At 35.1% G+C, this 15,721-nt stretch overlaps 1 long non-coding RNA gene across 5 annotated transcripts; it reads left to right on the top strand.

Annotated features, from left to right (window-relative positions):
* Nucleotides 1–3,551: 3,551 nt before the first annotated feature.
* Nucleotides 3,552–12,961, top strand: LOC138362970 (uncharacterized). 5 transcript variants are annotated; one of them, XR_011227951.1, is made up of 5 exons: nt 3,552–3,676; nt 4,186–4,421; nt 8,752–8,911; nt 9,603–9,709; nt 12,408–12,961. It is a non-coding gene; the product is annotated as an uncharacterized lncRNA (long non-coding RNA). The 5 variants fall into 5 exon arrangements; XR_011227950.1 differs by having other exon boundaries at nt 4,186–4,403; nt 12,408–12,960; XR_011227952.1 differs by lacking the exon at nt 8,752–8,911 and having other exon boundaries at nt 4,186–4,398; nt 12,408–12,955.
* The last annotated feature ends 2,760 nt before the right edge of the window (nt 12,962–15,721 follow it).

The following is a 15,721-nucleotide window of genomic DNA, read 5'->3' as shown; positions in this document are numbered from 1 at the left end:
CCACTGGATGGGGAGCGGTGTGCAGGACAAACATATCAATTGTGACACTAGCTCTCCACATATGTCAGTTGCTTAATTTAGAAACTGTACTTGTGATCGATCTCGAACCTATTGTTGATGTGACGACTTATACTGAATTTTGTAACTAGCTCATCAAGATTGTAACTTGCTTAGCTAAATGAATTGTTGGGTTCAGTCCCTGAGCCCATTATGTGCCTCTGCAACCCTTTCCACTACCGCCCACAAGATGGGTATGGGGTGCATAATAAATGAACTAAACTAACTTTAAGGCATCCTGAAAGAAAGCTTGGAGGGCTTGAAAAATTGCAGAACGAAGCCTTGAGGATAATCCTTGGGTGCCTTCGTACCACAAAGATACTTAATATGAGAAAGGAACTTAATATTCCGAGCGTTGTTTATCGTGTTACTGAAAATAACTGTCAAATTGGTATAAAAATGCTTAGGCTAGCTCATCCTAACCGTTGCACAGAAGCCCTCCAGAATTTCTTTATTGAATGTAAACATTGTTTCAAATAGATAAATAAAATTGGAACTGAACTCAGAAAGTATCAGATTTATAATTTGTACCAAGAGAGACAACAATAGCACTTTCCTGCACTGTAGGAAATTACACCCTTTTCAATTTTAATCCCTCCCTTTCCATCAAAGGAGCAAATTAGAGATCAGTCCCAGCTTTGTCTTGAGGCAAAGCTCAACGTCTTAAGCCATATTGATGCTCTGTCCACAGAGCATTCTCTCTCTCAAATCATATACACTGAAGGTTTCCTACAGCGCCCAACGGGTGCAGCTGGAAGTGCAGTTGTCCTGGCAATAGGATATGACTTATATTTTGAGTGGGGAGTCCGTATAAACAACTGGGCCTCTACCCTTCAGACTGAACTATTTGCCTTGCTCCTTGCACTGAAATGTGTACAAGTATCCAAACTTGATACATTAGTTGTAAGTGACTCTTTATCATCCTTAATTGCTCTCAACTCTTTAAGACATAACTGTAACATGCTTGTGTCTGAAGCTAGACACAAATACAATAACAACTTGAGGAACCTTATCATAAACAATAATCTCAACAAAAATCACATAGTTCTCAGAGGTGATTTCAATATTGACCTAGGGCTACAAAATAACCCTCAAGTAGACTGTTTCCTCAACAGCATGAATTCCTGTATGCTCATCCCCGCAATCACCAGGCCCACCCGAGTCACTCAAACATCTGCGACTACCCTGGATCACTGATGGACCAACATAACAGCTCCTCTTACATCAAGTATAATCACTGACAGAACAACTGACCACTATCCTACCTTCCTTGTAGCGAACATGGCCATAACACCACCAGGTAACAAGAAAATTACCTTTAGGTTACAATGTGAAGCGGCAATAGGCAATCTCACAAATGTCCTCCACAATGTAAACTGGGAATCTAAATTTATCAATACACAGGATAATAATTCGTTAACTAGCCTCTTTCCAAAATTTAAAGCCTTTACAATACTTATTGTCCTCTCCTCACCAAGCAAGTAACTGGCAAAAAGGTTAAATAATCCCTGGCTCACTAATGGCATACTTAAAGCAATCGACAAGAAACATGAATATGAAAAAAAAACTTAGGATTGGCCTAGTTGGAAAAGAAGTAGTTAAGAGGTATTCATCAGTGCTTACCAGTATAATAAGAGCAAAGCGTTCCTATTACGAGAATAGATTCAAAGAAGCAAAAGGCAACATAAAAAGCACATGGAGAGCCATCTCTACCATCCTAGGAGCTAAACAACATTTACATAATAAGATAAAAATCTCCAAGGGTGGTTATACACCTGCAACAGATCTTGAAACAGCAACTGAATTTAATAGCTTCTTTTCATCGTTTGGTGCTCACCTTGCCCGAAAAATCCCAGAGACTCAGACATATGTTACCACATATCTTTCACGCAGCTATCCAAACTCTCTTCTCCTCTCTCCGGTCAGCCCTACAGATGTTGTGTCCATCATTCACTCGCTAAAAACCAAAGCTGGGAACATTAGTGAAATACCATCGATGGTACACAGGCGTGCCTCCCATGCCCTTGCACCATCCATAGCACTGCTGTTCAACAAATCCCTAGAGTGTCATACCTTCCCTGATATCCTTAAAAAAGCAAGAGTAACGCCAGTTCATAAAGGAGGTAACACGGCAGACATAAATAATTACAGACCCATATCGAATCTACCTATATTATCAAAATTATTTTTTTTTTTTTTACAAACAGCTCTACTCCAATCTTGTAAAATTCAATATACTAAGTCCCTGTCAGTTTGGCTTCCGCTCCCAAAAGAGTACCAATGATGCTATTGTTAGTCTGCTTGACTTAATCTTCTCAGCCCTTGACAAAAGTGAGTTTCCAATTGAACTCTTCATCGGCCTGAGAAAGGCCTTTGATACTGTTAACCATAACTACCTCTTACTTAAATTCCACCATTATGGAATCCGTGGCCTTGCCCTAAACTATATCCGATCCTATCTTAGTAACAGACACCAATATGAAGCCATCAATGATATAACCTCTCCCACTCTACCACTTAATTACCGTAAAGGTGCCACAGAGCAGCATCCTAGGACCCTCCTGTTTCTTATATACATCAATGATCTCCCTAATGTCTCTAACATACTTAAACCTATATTGTTGGCTGATGATACTACTCATCTACTCTGACCCCAACCCACTCCTGTTAAATAATGTTGTAAACAATTAATTAAAAAAAGTCTACTTGTGGATGTCAACCAACAAACCTCACACAAAACATAGAAAAGACCTACTATATCTTATTTGGAAACAAATCAACAAATGCAATTCAGCTTCAGATAGATAATGTAAACATTAGCAATAAAAATGATGGAAAGTTTCTTAGCCTATACTTAGACAAGAGACTCAACTTCCGCACCCATATACAACACATAACTAAAAAGGTTTCTAAAACAGTTGGTATACTGTTTAAGATCAGATATTATGTACCCTACTCTGCTCTCCTCTCACTCTATTATGCACTTATCTATCCCTATCATTCTTATGGCGTTTGTGTTTGGGGTTCAACCTCTGCAAACTACCTCAAGCCCATCATCATCCAGTAAAAATCTGCTATCAGGACAATAACTAACTCTACCTTCAGACAACACACAGCTCCCTTGTTCAAATCCTTAAACATGCTAAACAAATTCACTCCATACATTCTCCTGTGTAAATTACGTTTATAAAGCCCTTTTTCTAACTGCAAACCCTGTTCTGAAACTCTTCCTGGACAGATGTAATAGAACACATGGCCACGTCTCCACCAGACATAAATATCTCTTTGATATCCCCAGAGTCAAACTTAATCTATGTAAACACTCTATGTAAATAAAGGGACCTAGTCTATGGAACTCACTCCCTTATAATGATTTGAAAAGCTGTCCAACTTCTGCCATATTCAAAAATAAAACCAAAAAGTACCTGTAGTACTTTTTAAGTACGAGGGAGTAATGCGCAAAGCGTCCCTCACCTGTGACGTCACAGCGTCATCTGACGCCATATCAACACATCGGCCATTTTGTCGTCAGTTCAGTCATGGCGAGGACTAACCCTTCATGCAAACTGCACCTACTATCAAGAAGAAGAAGATTTTGTGTTCCACCGATAGTATTATCGTAAGTAAGCACTTATATTTTATATTTTATTAAATTAATTGATTCTATTTTTCTGTAATAAAGGTCCAAAGGGTTGTTAAGGAACAAGGGTGTAGCGATACCGACGCTCAGTGCGCTCAACTCACACCAAAGTATCACCTGTGTAGCTTCTGTAATTAGTGTTAATTAGTTATGCTATAAGATAATGAAGCGAGTATAAGATTAACTCGCTACAAGGGTACTGTGTTGGGAGGTGAGGGCTGTTACTGGTGTCAGTGGGGATGTGAGGACTTGTACCAACCACTATCACCACCAGTACCTTGTCTTGCATCCTGCTTAGTATTCCTATTGAGATATGAAGTATTATTGCATTCATATAATTATTCATTCATTGTCATTACTATTTTTATGGGCTATGTTCTGTTACCCTAATGCTTTTTACCCCTGGGCATGTCCATTTACTCTCCAGCCCTTCACAAGCCACTGCTGCACCCCCTCCATGCCCATACTTACTGTGCTTATTCTTACAGGACTGCACTGCATTATGTGGTGCTCACTGCCTGGACACCTTGATACATGCATTATAGGGTTCTGGTAGTTGTTCTACTCACCAAGCCCTTCCAAGGCCAGGCTTGACATGTGAGAGCTTGGTCCAACAGGCTGTTGCTTGGACAGGCCCCTCAGGCCCACATATCCACCACAGCCTTGTTTGTCCGGCACTTCAAAATCAAATGTTTATTTACGTAAGGTACATACATATTTTTAGGTAAGGTACTCTTTATTTGGGTAAATTTATCTTCGTAGTATTTAGCTTTGGCTCGTCTAATTATCTTGGATAGCAATAACGAGTAATTCTTTGAGAATTCTTTGGAGACAATTCCTAACCTATACTTCTCCCAACCTATACTTCTTCTCAAGGTCATCTTCACTTCTTGAAGATGTTCAGGTTTTCTCTTGAAGATGTCGACGGTTGTTCCAGCAATACTGTATTTCTTTTATTGCTGAAAACCTGTTTTCAGCCTAATGCTTTTTACATTAATGCTTTTTGAAAACCTGTTTTCAGCCATAAAAAAATAATCCTGAATCCAGAAAAAAATCCCTTTTGTATCGTCTGGAAATTTTCAAATATTGCTGATCAAGCCTGAGTCTAAATTATTTGTATATATTATGAATTACAGAGGTCCCAGGACAGGGTTTTTAGGCACTCCACTTACATTTTCCCACTCTGACTTAACCCCCATTTATACAAACTCAGTCTTATCTTTTAGCTAATAATTTATTGTACACACCATACTCAGCCTGTGTAGGGTAGTTTATTGTGCATGTGTAGTATATATATTTGTGTAGTATATTTGGTATATTTAATGCCTCTAACCTCTCCTCATAGTTCTTGTCCTTCAGTTCTGGGAGCCACTTAGTAGCATGTCTTTGCACCTTTTCCAGTTTGTTTATGTGCTTCTTAAGATATGGGCACCATTCAACCGCTGCATATTCCAACTTTGGTCTAACAAAAGTCGTGAACAATTTCTTGAGTATTTCGCCATCCATGCATTTAAAAGCTCTGAATATTATCCTTTACCTGCAATTGGTTGTTGCTGTATTTATAGAATATGATTTGTTCTACTTTACATTTGTTTGTTCCTTTTTTTCAAAATTTCTTTCTGCCTCTCTCCTCACTGCCGTGTAGTTGTTTCTCTTTGTATTACTGGTATGTTTGGGGGTTTGGCCTCTTCGTATATTGATTCCATTTTTGTGTCTTTTGGTCTCTGTCCGTCTTGAAATTTCAGTTGAACAAATCCTGTTTCCTAGTTCTGCATCTTTGTTTTGGTATAAATGTTTTTGTTCCTTTATCATATATTTCACAAAATTGACATACTGTGCATTAATTCATCTCAATTACTTCCTTTCCTAACAGCAAGCCTTTCCAGTAAAATTCTTTGAATTCTTTTCTGACTTCTGGCCTAATGTTTGTTTTATCCTAGTGTGTATGATGCCTAGCGTGTGTCTGGTGCCTGTTGTGTTAAACCGAAGATAAATGCATAAGTATAGGTCAGTAATTTCTCCAGCTTTGAAAGGGGCTTTCATTATGCAGCAGTATTCCACTCTAGAGAGCACTAGCGTCTTGAAAACTATCATCATCGGTATAGCATCTCTAGTGTGAAAAGTTCTTGTTATCTATCCTGTCATTTTTCTTGCAGTTGTGACGGCTACTTTATTGTGTTCTTTAAATGTAAGGCCTTCTGACATCAGTACACCCAAATCCTTTACGTTGCTTTTCCGTTCAATGTTATGATTTGACTGAGTTTTGTAAGTGGTTTCCGTTTTTATACTTTTTATTTTTTCCGTAGCGCATGAGCTGAAACTTATGTTCGTTAATCACCATGTTATTTTCTGTAGCCCATAGAAAGACCTGATTTACATCTGATTGGAGGTTTGCCGTGTCCTCTATGTTGCCTACTCTCGTGAAGATTCTAGTGTCATCTGCAAAGGATGATCAAGTACTATAGGTTGTGTCCTTGTCTATGTCCGATATGAGGATGAGAAAAAGTATTGGAGCAAGCACAGTACCCTTGGGGACTGAGCTCTTTACGGTTGATGGTCCAGATTTTATTTTGTTGACTACTACACATTGGGTTCTATTAGTCAGGAAGTTGTATATCCATCTGCCTATTTTTCCGGTAATTCCTTTTGAACGCATTTTATGTGCAATAACACAATGGTCACATTTGTCAAAGGCTTTTTTTTGTCAAAGCGTTTTGTTTGTCTTCCATGGCATCTAGTGCCATGTCAGAGTGGTCCAGCAACTGTGATAGGCAAGAGCGCCCTGTTCTGAAACCATGTTGTCTGGGGTTATGGAGATGCTGTGATTCCATGTATTTTGTGATCTTACTTCTTAGCATTCTCTCAAAGATTTTTATGATGTGCGATGTTAGTGCTATCGGTCTGTAGTTTTTTGCCTCTGCCTTATTTCCTCCTTTATGGGGCGGTGCTATCTCTGCTGTTTTTAGTATGTCAGGGACAATGCCAGTATCTTGGCTTTGTCTCCAAAGAATGTGAAGGGCCTGCGATAACGTTTTTTACAGTTCTTGATGAATATAGAGTTCCAAGAGTCAGGGCCTGGTGCAGAGTGCATAGGCATACTGTCTATGGCTTCTTCAAAATCCAGTGGGGATAGGATCACATCTGATTTATGATTTGATGTTGGTATCATATCCATGAAAAATTCATTTGGGTTATCAATCAGATGGATGGAGAGCTACACTCGTGGTGTCCCATTTTCCCAGCACTCTTTGTCATATAATGCTTTGAAACTTTTGACGGATTTGGCCTCCACCACCTTCTCACCTAACATGTTCCAACCGTTTACCATTCTGTTTGCAAAAGTGAATTGTCTTACATTTCTTCGGCATCTTTGTTTAGTTCGTTTAAATCTATAACCTCTTGTTCTTGAAATTCCAGGTCTCGGGAAATCTTCCCTATCAAGTTTATCAATTCCTGTTACTGTTTTGTACGTAGTGATCATATCTCCTCTTTTCCTTCTGTCTTCTAGTTTTGGAATATTTAATGCCTCTAATGTCTCCTCATAAATCCTGCCCTTCAGTTTTGGTATGAATGTTTGTGTGCCTTCATCGTATATTTTGCAAAATATGGAATACATCTCATTTACTTTACTTTAAGAATATGGTTCGATCAATTAAAAACCCTCTTGTTCAAATTGCAAAGAGACTGAAAGAGATGCAGCATGCTCAATGGATTATATATTAGTGATTATTATTAGGATTATATATTAGTGAATCATATTAGTGATTCAATTATTATGGTCATAAAACAATAAACAAATAGTTTTGGTGTTATTACACTCTATTCACAGGTTATATATAAGTATCTGCATGTTTTGTTCACCATTACAAACCACTAAGTTGGTTTGATTTTTGTTGAGATTGTTATTTATGATAAGATTCCTTACGTTATCTGAGAATGAAGCTATGTCGGTATTGGGAAATCTATAGATGGAACTTATAGTCAAGGAGGATTTAAGGGATTTACTGGAGAACTTGGCAAAGGTATATTCACAATAGTCGTCTCTATTACTAATGAGACTATTGCAGATGAAGGTATCTTTGTAAGATATTGCTATGCCACCTCCTTTTTTTATTAGGCCTGCAGTTGTGATTGGCTTTATTATCAGCCAAGTTGTAGCATACAACATAGCATATATATGTATATGGCATACATATATATATATATATATATATATATATATATATATATATATATATATATATATATATATATATATATATATATATATATATATGTTATGTTACAACATAACAGGCCAATTACACTGGATTAATCTTTGTGTTTAGATAGGAGATGCCTCGTATGGGCCAATAAGCCTTCTGCAGCCCCTATGTTTATCCCTTATGTATCCCCCCATGTTTTCACCTTCATTGTATTATCACCTGACCTAATGCGGGTATAAAATCAACTAATATATATATATATATATATATATATATATATATATATATATATATATATATATATATATATATATATATATATATATATATGTCGTACCTAATAGCCAGAACGCACTTCTCAGCCTACTATTCAAGGCCCGATTTGCCTAATAAGCCAAGTTTTCATGAATTAATGTTTTTTCGTCTACCTAACCTACCTAACCTAACCTAACCTAGCTTTTTTTGGCTACCTAACCTAACCTTACCTATAAATATAGGTTAGGTTAGGTAGGGTTGGTTAGGTTCGGTCATATATCTACGTTAATTTTAACTCCAATAAAAAAAAATTGACCTCATACATAGAGAAAAGGGTTGCTTTATCATTTCATAAGAAAAAAATTATAGTAAATATATTATTTCAGGAAAACTTGGCTTATTAGGCAAATCGGGCCTTGAATAGTAGGCTGAGAAGTGAGTTCTGGCTACTAGGTACGACATATATATATATATATATATATATATATATATATATATATATATATATATATATATATATATATATATATATATATATATATATATATATATTCAAAATTCGTCAGTGTACTACATTTTTGTTGTTGCTTTTAGGTGATGCTTTTAACCAGTGTACGTGGGTCTGATTGTGCAACCACAGTTCGAAGAATAATGAAGATATGAACAAACGGCCTGTGGTCACTATACAGTCTGGAAGGGCAAAAGAAGAAATTGGCATTTCTACAAAAACAAGAACTATATAATGTTATTTTAAGTAAGTAACCAAAAAATTAAATAATTTTTTTAAAGTTTAAAATTCACTTAAAAATGTAAATTTTAAGTTAAAAAATTTTAACCAAAAAACTTAATATTTTTCATATTTGGAACCATTCCATAATCCCAAGCATAAATGATTATATTTCTATCACTTGCTCTTAAGATTGTTTCATTTAATAGAGGTTGGGCATAATTGTTCTCTGCTGCTAATAGAACTGACTGACTTAGCTATAGGAAAATGTAAACTTAATTGGTTTATCCATTAGAGTATTTTGCAGTTTATTTCATGATCCTGTGCTTAATACTTGCATAAATAGTAGATTACAAAATGCATTTTTATATCATTAGTATTGAATAATAATAATGCAAATAATTGACTTATAAATGATGTACAATTAATTGGTAGGTGATATTATATTATTAATATTTTTTCATTCTTGCAAAGCCTTAACAAAGTCATTAACATGTTAATATAAACTTGATCACCTTCCACTTATTTTCTCATGTGCTACCTACATGTACAAAACCTTATTCCTAAATGCATATTTTGTTCTGAAACTTGTCCTTTATATGTTGTGTATCACCATCTCTGGAGAGTTTTATCTGATTGATGTATAAATTACTTTTAATTTTACAGAATATTATTGTTATACTGAATTTATTATTATATAAATAACTTAATTTTACAGAATCATCTATCAACGCACATCCACAAGTTGAGGAGGAGGATGTGACCTTCCAGATGTCTGAAGTACTGAAACAGGCACCAAACAGGCCTGGTGGATCTAGGTACAAGGTAAAATAATTTAATTTTTTTTTTTTTTTTTTTTTTTTACTAATTGTCCGATATATATATATATATATATATATATATATATATATATATATATATATATATATATATATATATATATATATATATATATAATGTGTCGTACCTAGTAGCCAGAACGCACATCTCAGCCTACTATGCAAGGCCCGATTTGCCTAATAAGCCAAGTTTTCTTGAATTAATGTTTTTTCGACTACCTAACCTAACATTTTCAGCTACCTAACCTAACCTATAAAGATAGGTTAGGTTCGGTCATATATCTCTATTAATTTTAACTCCTATAAAAAAAGAATTGACCTCATACATAATGAAATGGATAGCTTTATCATTTCATAAGAAAAAAAATAAGAGAAAATATATTAATTCATGAAAACTTGGCTTATTAGGCAAATCGGGCCTTGCATAGTAGGCTGAAAAGTGCGTTCTGGCGACTAGGTACGACATATATATATATATATATATATATATATATATATATATATATATATATATATATATATATATATATATATATATATATATATATATATATAATATGTATGTGTGTGTGTGTGTGTAATTACCTAAGTGTAGTTAAAGGATGAGACCGTCTTCCCAGCACTCTTTGTCATATAACGCTTTGAAACTACTGACAGTCTTGGCCTCCACCACCTTCTCACCTAACTTGTTCCAACCGTCTACCACTCTATTTGCGAAAGTGAATTTTCTTATATTTCTTTAGCATCTGTGTTAAGCTAGTTTCAATCTATGACCTCCTGTTCTTGAAGTTCCAGGTCTCAGGAAATCTTCCCTGTCGATTTTATCAATTCCTGTTACTATTTTGTATGTAGTGATCATATCACCTCTTCTGTCTTTTAGTTTTGGCATATTTAATGCCTCTAACGTCTCCTCGTAGCTCTTGCCCTTCAGTTCTGGGAGCCACTTAGTAGCATGTCTTTGCACCTTTTCCAGTTTGTTGATGTGCTTCTTAAGATATGGGCCAACTTCTGTTGTTGGGCACCACACATCAGCTGCATATTCTAGCTTTGGCGTAACAAAAGTCATGAACAATTTCTTTAGTATATCACCATCCATGTATTTAAACGCAATTCTAAAGTTAGAAAGCGTAGCATAGGCTCCTCGCACAATATTCTTTATGTGGTCCTCAGGTGATAGTTTTCTATCTAGAACCACCCCTAGATCTCTTTCTTTATCAGAATTCTTTAAAGATTTCTCACATAATGTATAGGTTGTGTGGGGTCTATGTTCTCCTGTTCCACATTCCATAACATGGCATTTATTAACATTAAATTCCATTTGCCAAGTGGTGCTCCATATACTTATTTTATCCAGGTTTTCTTGAAGGGCATGACAATCATCTAAATTTCTTATCCTTCCTATTATCTTAGCATCATCAGCAAACATGTTCATGTAATTCTGTATACCAACTGGTAGATCATTTATGTAGACAATAAACATCACTGGTGCAAGAACTGAACCCTGTGGTACTCCACTTGTGACATTTCTCCAGTCCGATACATTGCCTCTGATTACTGCCCTCATTTTTCTATGTCACAAAATTTTTCATCCATATTAGAAGCTTACCTGTCACCCCTCCAATATTTTCCAGTTTCCAGAACAACCTCTCTATGTGGAACTGTCGAATGCCTTTTTTAGGTCCAAATAGATGCAGTCAACCCAACCATCTCTTTCCTGTAGTATATCTGTTGCTCGATCATAGAAACTGAGTAAATTCGATACACAGGATCTTCCAAATCGAAAACCATACTGTCTGTCTGAAATTATATCATTTCTCTCCAGGTGTTCTACCCATTTAGTTTTAATTATTTTTTCCAATATTCCAATTCCAATTTTTTCCAATAATGTGTGTGTGTGTATGTATATTTGTGTTGTTGAATATGACCGAAAGTCAGTCTTTCTGCCCCTCTCCTTACTGCTATTGTTGTTTCTCGCATCTTTGTATTGCTTGTATGTTTGGGCAATTTTTCCCCTTTTCCTAGTTCTGCATCTCTGCTTTAGTATAAATTTTGTTGTGCCATTATCATATATTTCACAAAACTTGACATACATCTCATTTACTTCATGTCCTAACAGCAAGTGTTTGTCAAATTCCTTAAGGAAATATCTGAGTTCCCCATAATGACCTCTCCACAAGTCAGGTTTTTCAACTGCTTCAAGCTCATTTTCTTCCAGATTATAATGCATTGCATACTTTATTCCCAAAAAGACATGGTCACTTTAACCCAAGTGACCATGTCACTTGGGTAAAAGGAGGGAGGTACCAAAGGAGGGAGGTACTGAATGATAAATATATCATTCTCTTTCCTGGTAAATATAATATCCAGCATGGAGGGAACATCCCCTTCCCTCATCCTCGTAGCTTGTTTAACATGTAGAAACATGAATGTTTACAGGGTGAGGTTTACGAAATTATATATATATATATATATATATATATATATATATATATATATATATATATATATATAATTGGTCTCTGGTCTATATATATTATATATATATATATATATATATATATATATATATATATATATATATATATATATATATATATATATATATATATATATATATAAAGTTTGTGTGTGTGTAATTTATATAAATAAATAATTAAATATTAATTTTGTTAATATCTTTTCAGGGAAAACTTGCAAGTACACTTCGTATACAAGAGGGGCAACAAGAGCCAGAGGATGTCTACTAAGAAAATATATAAGTCTTTATCCTCACACTCTTGATATATGGTCTTCTCTGGTCTCTTTATTTTCTCTCCTCACAAATGTCCCTTTTTTTTTATTTCTTTTACGTTTCTCTCCTGTTTTTCTTGTCTTTTAATCTCTCCTTTCCTCCTCTCTTCTAACACCTCTCGTTTCCTGTCTCTTCTAGCTTCTCTCTTCCTTTACTTTTTATATTTGTGGTATTCATTTATGTCATTTTTATCTTGTATATTTTTCTTGTATCTTTTTCTTATCTTGTGTTTCTCTTCCCCTTCTCTTCAATGATTTCTCATTTCTCTCCTCTCTCTGTTGTTTCTGTTCTGTCTTCTCTCTCCTTGCCTTAATTTTGTTCTGTCTCCTCTTTTGTTGTGTGTGTGTCTTTCTGTCTCTGTCTGTCTCTCTCTTTCTCTCTCTGGCTCTCTTGCTCTCTCTCTCTCTCTGGCTCTCTCTCTCTCTGGCTCTCTCTCTCTCGCTCTCTCTGGCTCTCTTGCTCTCTCTCTCTGGCTCTCTCTCTCTCTCTGGCTCTCTCTCTCTCTCTCTCTGGCTCTCTCTCTCTCTCTCTCTGGCTCTCTCTCTCTCTCTCTCTCTCTGGCTCTCTCTCTCTCTCTCTCTCTCTGGCTCTCTCTCTCTCTCTCTCTCTGGCTCTCTCTCTCTCTCTCTCTCTCTCTCTCTCTCTCTCTCTCTCTCTCTGGCTCTGGCTCTCTCTCTCTCTCTCTCTCTCTCTCTCTCTCTCTCTGGCTCTCTCTCTCTCTCTCTCTGGCTCTCTCTCTCTCTCTGGCTCTCTCTCTCTCTGGCTCTGTCTCTCTCTCTCTGGCTCTTTCGCTCTCTTTCTCTCTCTGGCTCTCGCTCTCTCTCTCTCTGGCTCTCTCTCTCTCTCTCTGGCTCTCTCTCTCTCTCTGGCTCTCTCTCTCTCTGGCTCTCTCTCTCTCGCTCTCTGGCTCTCTCTCTCTCTGGCTCTCTCTCTCTCTCTGACTCTCTCTCTCTCTGACTCTCTCTCTCTCTGGCTCTCGCTCTCTCTCTCTGGCTCTGGGTCTCTCTCTCTGGCTCTCATATTTCATTTGATTTAAAAATGTCTGAGATTTTTTACTTAATCTAAGTTATATTGCATGGTGCTAATATGAATATTATACATGACTGTTTTTTCTTTTCTTTCTCTTTCTCCCTTTCTTTCTTTCTCTTTCTTTCCTTCTCTCTCTTTTTCTTTCTCTTTCTACATGAATATTATACTTGACTGTGTTTACATTCACTTGTAGATTTTTATTTTTAGTTAATTAGTCCTAAACTTTTGATTAATAGATTTTTATTATTAGTCATAGAAAAACTATAGTGTTATATGTATACTCGGAAAATTTTACTTGTTTTAGTTTTAAGTAACAATAACTGCTTATAACGTCAGACTGATCTCAGCATGACATGAATCACAGGCTGCTTGATCACAAAATCTATTGTGTTCACATATTGCATATATAGATTTTTAAATTTTTACTTTTATATTCTGTTATAGATATAGTCTATATATTTCGAGCTATTACATATATTTTGTTGTATTACTCATTCTTAATTAAATAAATATAATATTTTAATTCTCTTTTTGTACCCTATTTATTTGTAATTTACACATACATATATAGGATGTCCATTTCTTTCTCAGATATGTCTTCTTTCTTTCTCTCCCTTTCTATTTCAGATATGAATTAAAAAATTATTATACCCTAATTTACCCTAAACGTTTTAATGTAGGTAATTAAAAGATCATAAAAAAGTTTTTAGAAATGTTAATTATATACGTTCTAAGGTCGTATATAAAAGTTCTCAAAAAACCTTTTCTAAACGTAATTATAAACGTGCTGAAAACAATGAAATGTCGTTTTTAGGATGTTTTAAAAACATGAAAATGTTTGCTGGGAGCTACTCGTGGTCCTGATAATTTTAATCTTATATCATTGTTCCCTTCATTCATATTATTATTATTATTATTATTATGATTGGATGTATAATTTTCCAAAATTTTAAGATTATTTTTGTTAGCATCGCTCCTTTTTAATCGATAATATTCCATTAAAACTGTTAAATTTTCTTGAGAAAGTGAATGGTTAAGATCTTTCAAAATTTTAACCACCTTGTTATGGAGTAGTGTAGCATTTACTTTGCGTATAGCTAGATTTAAAAAACAATTAATAAATATTTCACCAGTTGTAAAGATTGCCATATTTCCTAAATGATTAATATCCTGGTTTATATAGGAAGAGAGAAAAGGCCATTTTTTAATCTTAGATTCTTCATAAATAATAACTGCTTTTTCTTTCCTGCTAAAATGAGGACGTCGACGATCTGGCCATATTATCGACTTGATGGAACATACAGATTCACTCACAATGAAATTGCCCGGATAAACGTCAAAGGGGAAGTTTTCACATATAAGACATTTAAACGGGAAATGTGTATTTGGGGGGATTAGCCGATTACTTTGCCAGCACTTCCATTGTTCATAATCAATAGGTCTCTCAGGATCTTCTACCAACATTTGCCACATTTGACCACTTTTCATTACAGGCACTGCAAAATTATACTTGGCATAATCTGCTAGTCGTTTGTCATTATCCCATTCAGGAAGTTGTAGTCCTACCCCTAGTACTAATTTGCGATCTAGATAATATTTTATAAATTGGGATTCATCACTTTTGGATTTTAGTAGATATGGTTGATTACTCAGATGAAATGTTATGCCAGGGTAAATTTTAAATAACTTTTCAAAACTATCATTTTCGATTTGAAGCTTATTGTAGAGACTGTGTCTAAGAAATAATTCTAATTCAGCATCGGCTGAATCAATGATCGAACATTTAGGACAGGGTTTAAGGTTTCCACCAGGTAAAGCCCATTGTCGATGCCGATAATTGAAAATACCTCTTGTGTTAATCATTATTATATAATAATTATATGAAAATGAAATGTAATTTATATTTTAGTTAATAAAAAAAAATATATATTGTAAGTATCTTTTATCCCTGGAATTGAAATACATAGTAAATAGATTTTGTTGAGATTTTAATTACAACAAAAGTCTTAAAACGTAAATAAAATAAAAGTGTAACAGTTTAATTTTAATTTGGCCTATAAACAATTATGTATTTTTTTTTTTTGTTTTTTTAGTCGTTACGATTTGAAATATCAATGAGCCATCCTGCTATTATTTTACTAAGGATAGGTTTAATCAAAAATATAGTTAGTAAAATAA

Source organism: Procambarus clarkii, chromosome 9, assembly GCF_040958095.1.
Source record: "Procambarus clarkii isolate CNS0578487 chromosome 9, FALCON_Pclarkii_2.0, whole genome shotgun sequence".
In the NCBI taxonomy this organism is placed as follows: Eukaryota; Metazoa; Arthropoda; class Malacostraca; order Decapoda; family Cambaridae; genus Procambarus; species Procambarus clarkii.
Note: the sequence above shows the minus strand (reverse complement) of the source record. Positions and strands in the feature narration are given on the sequence as shown.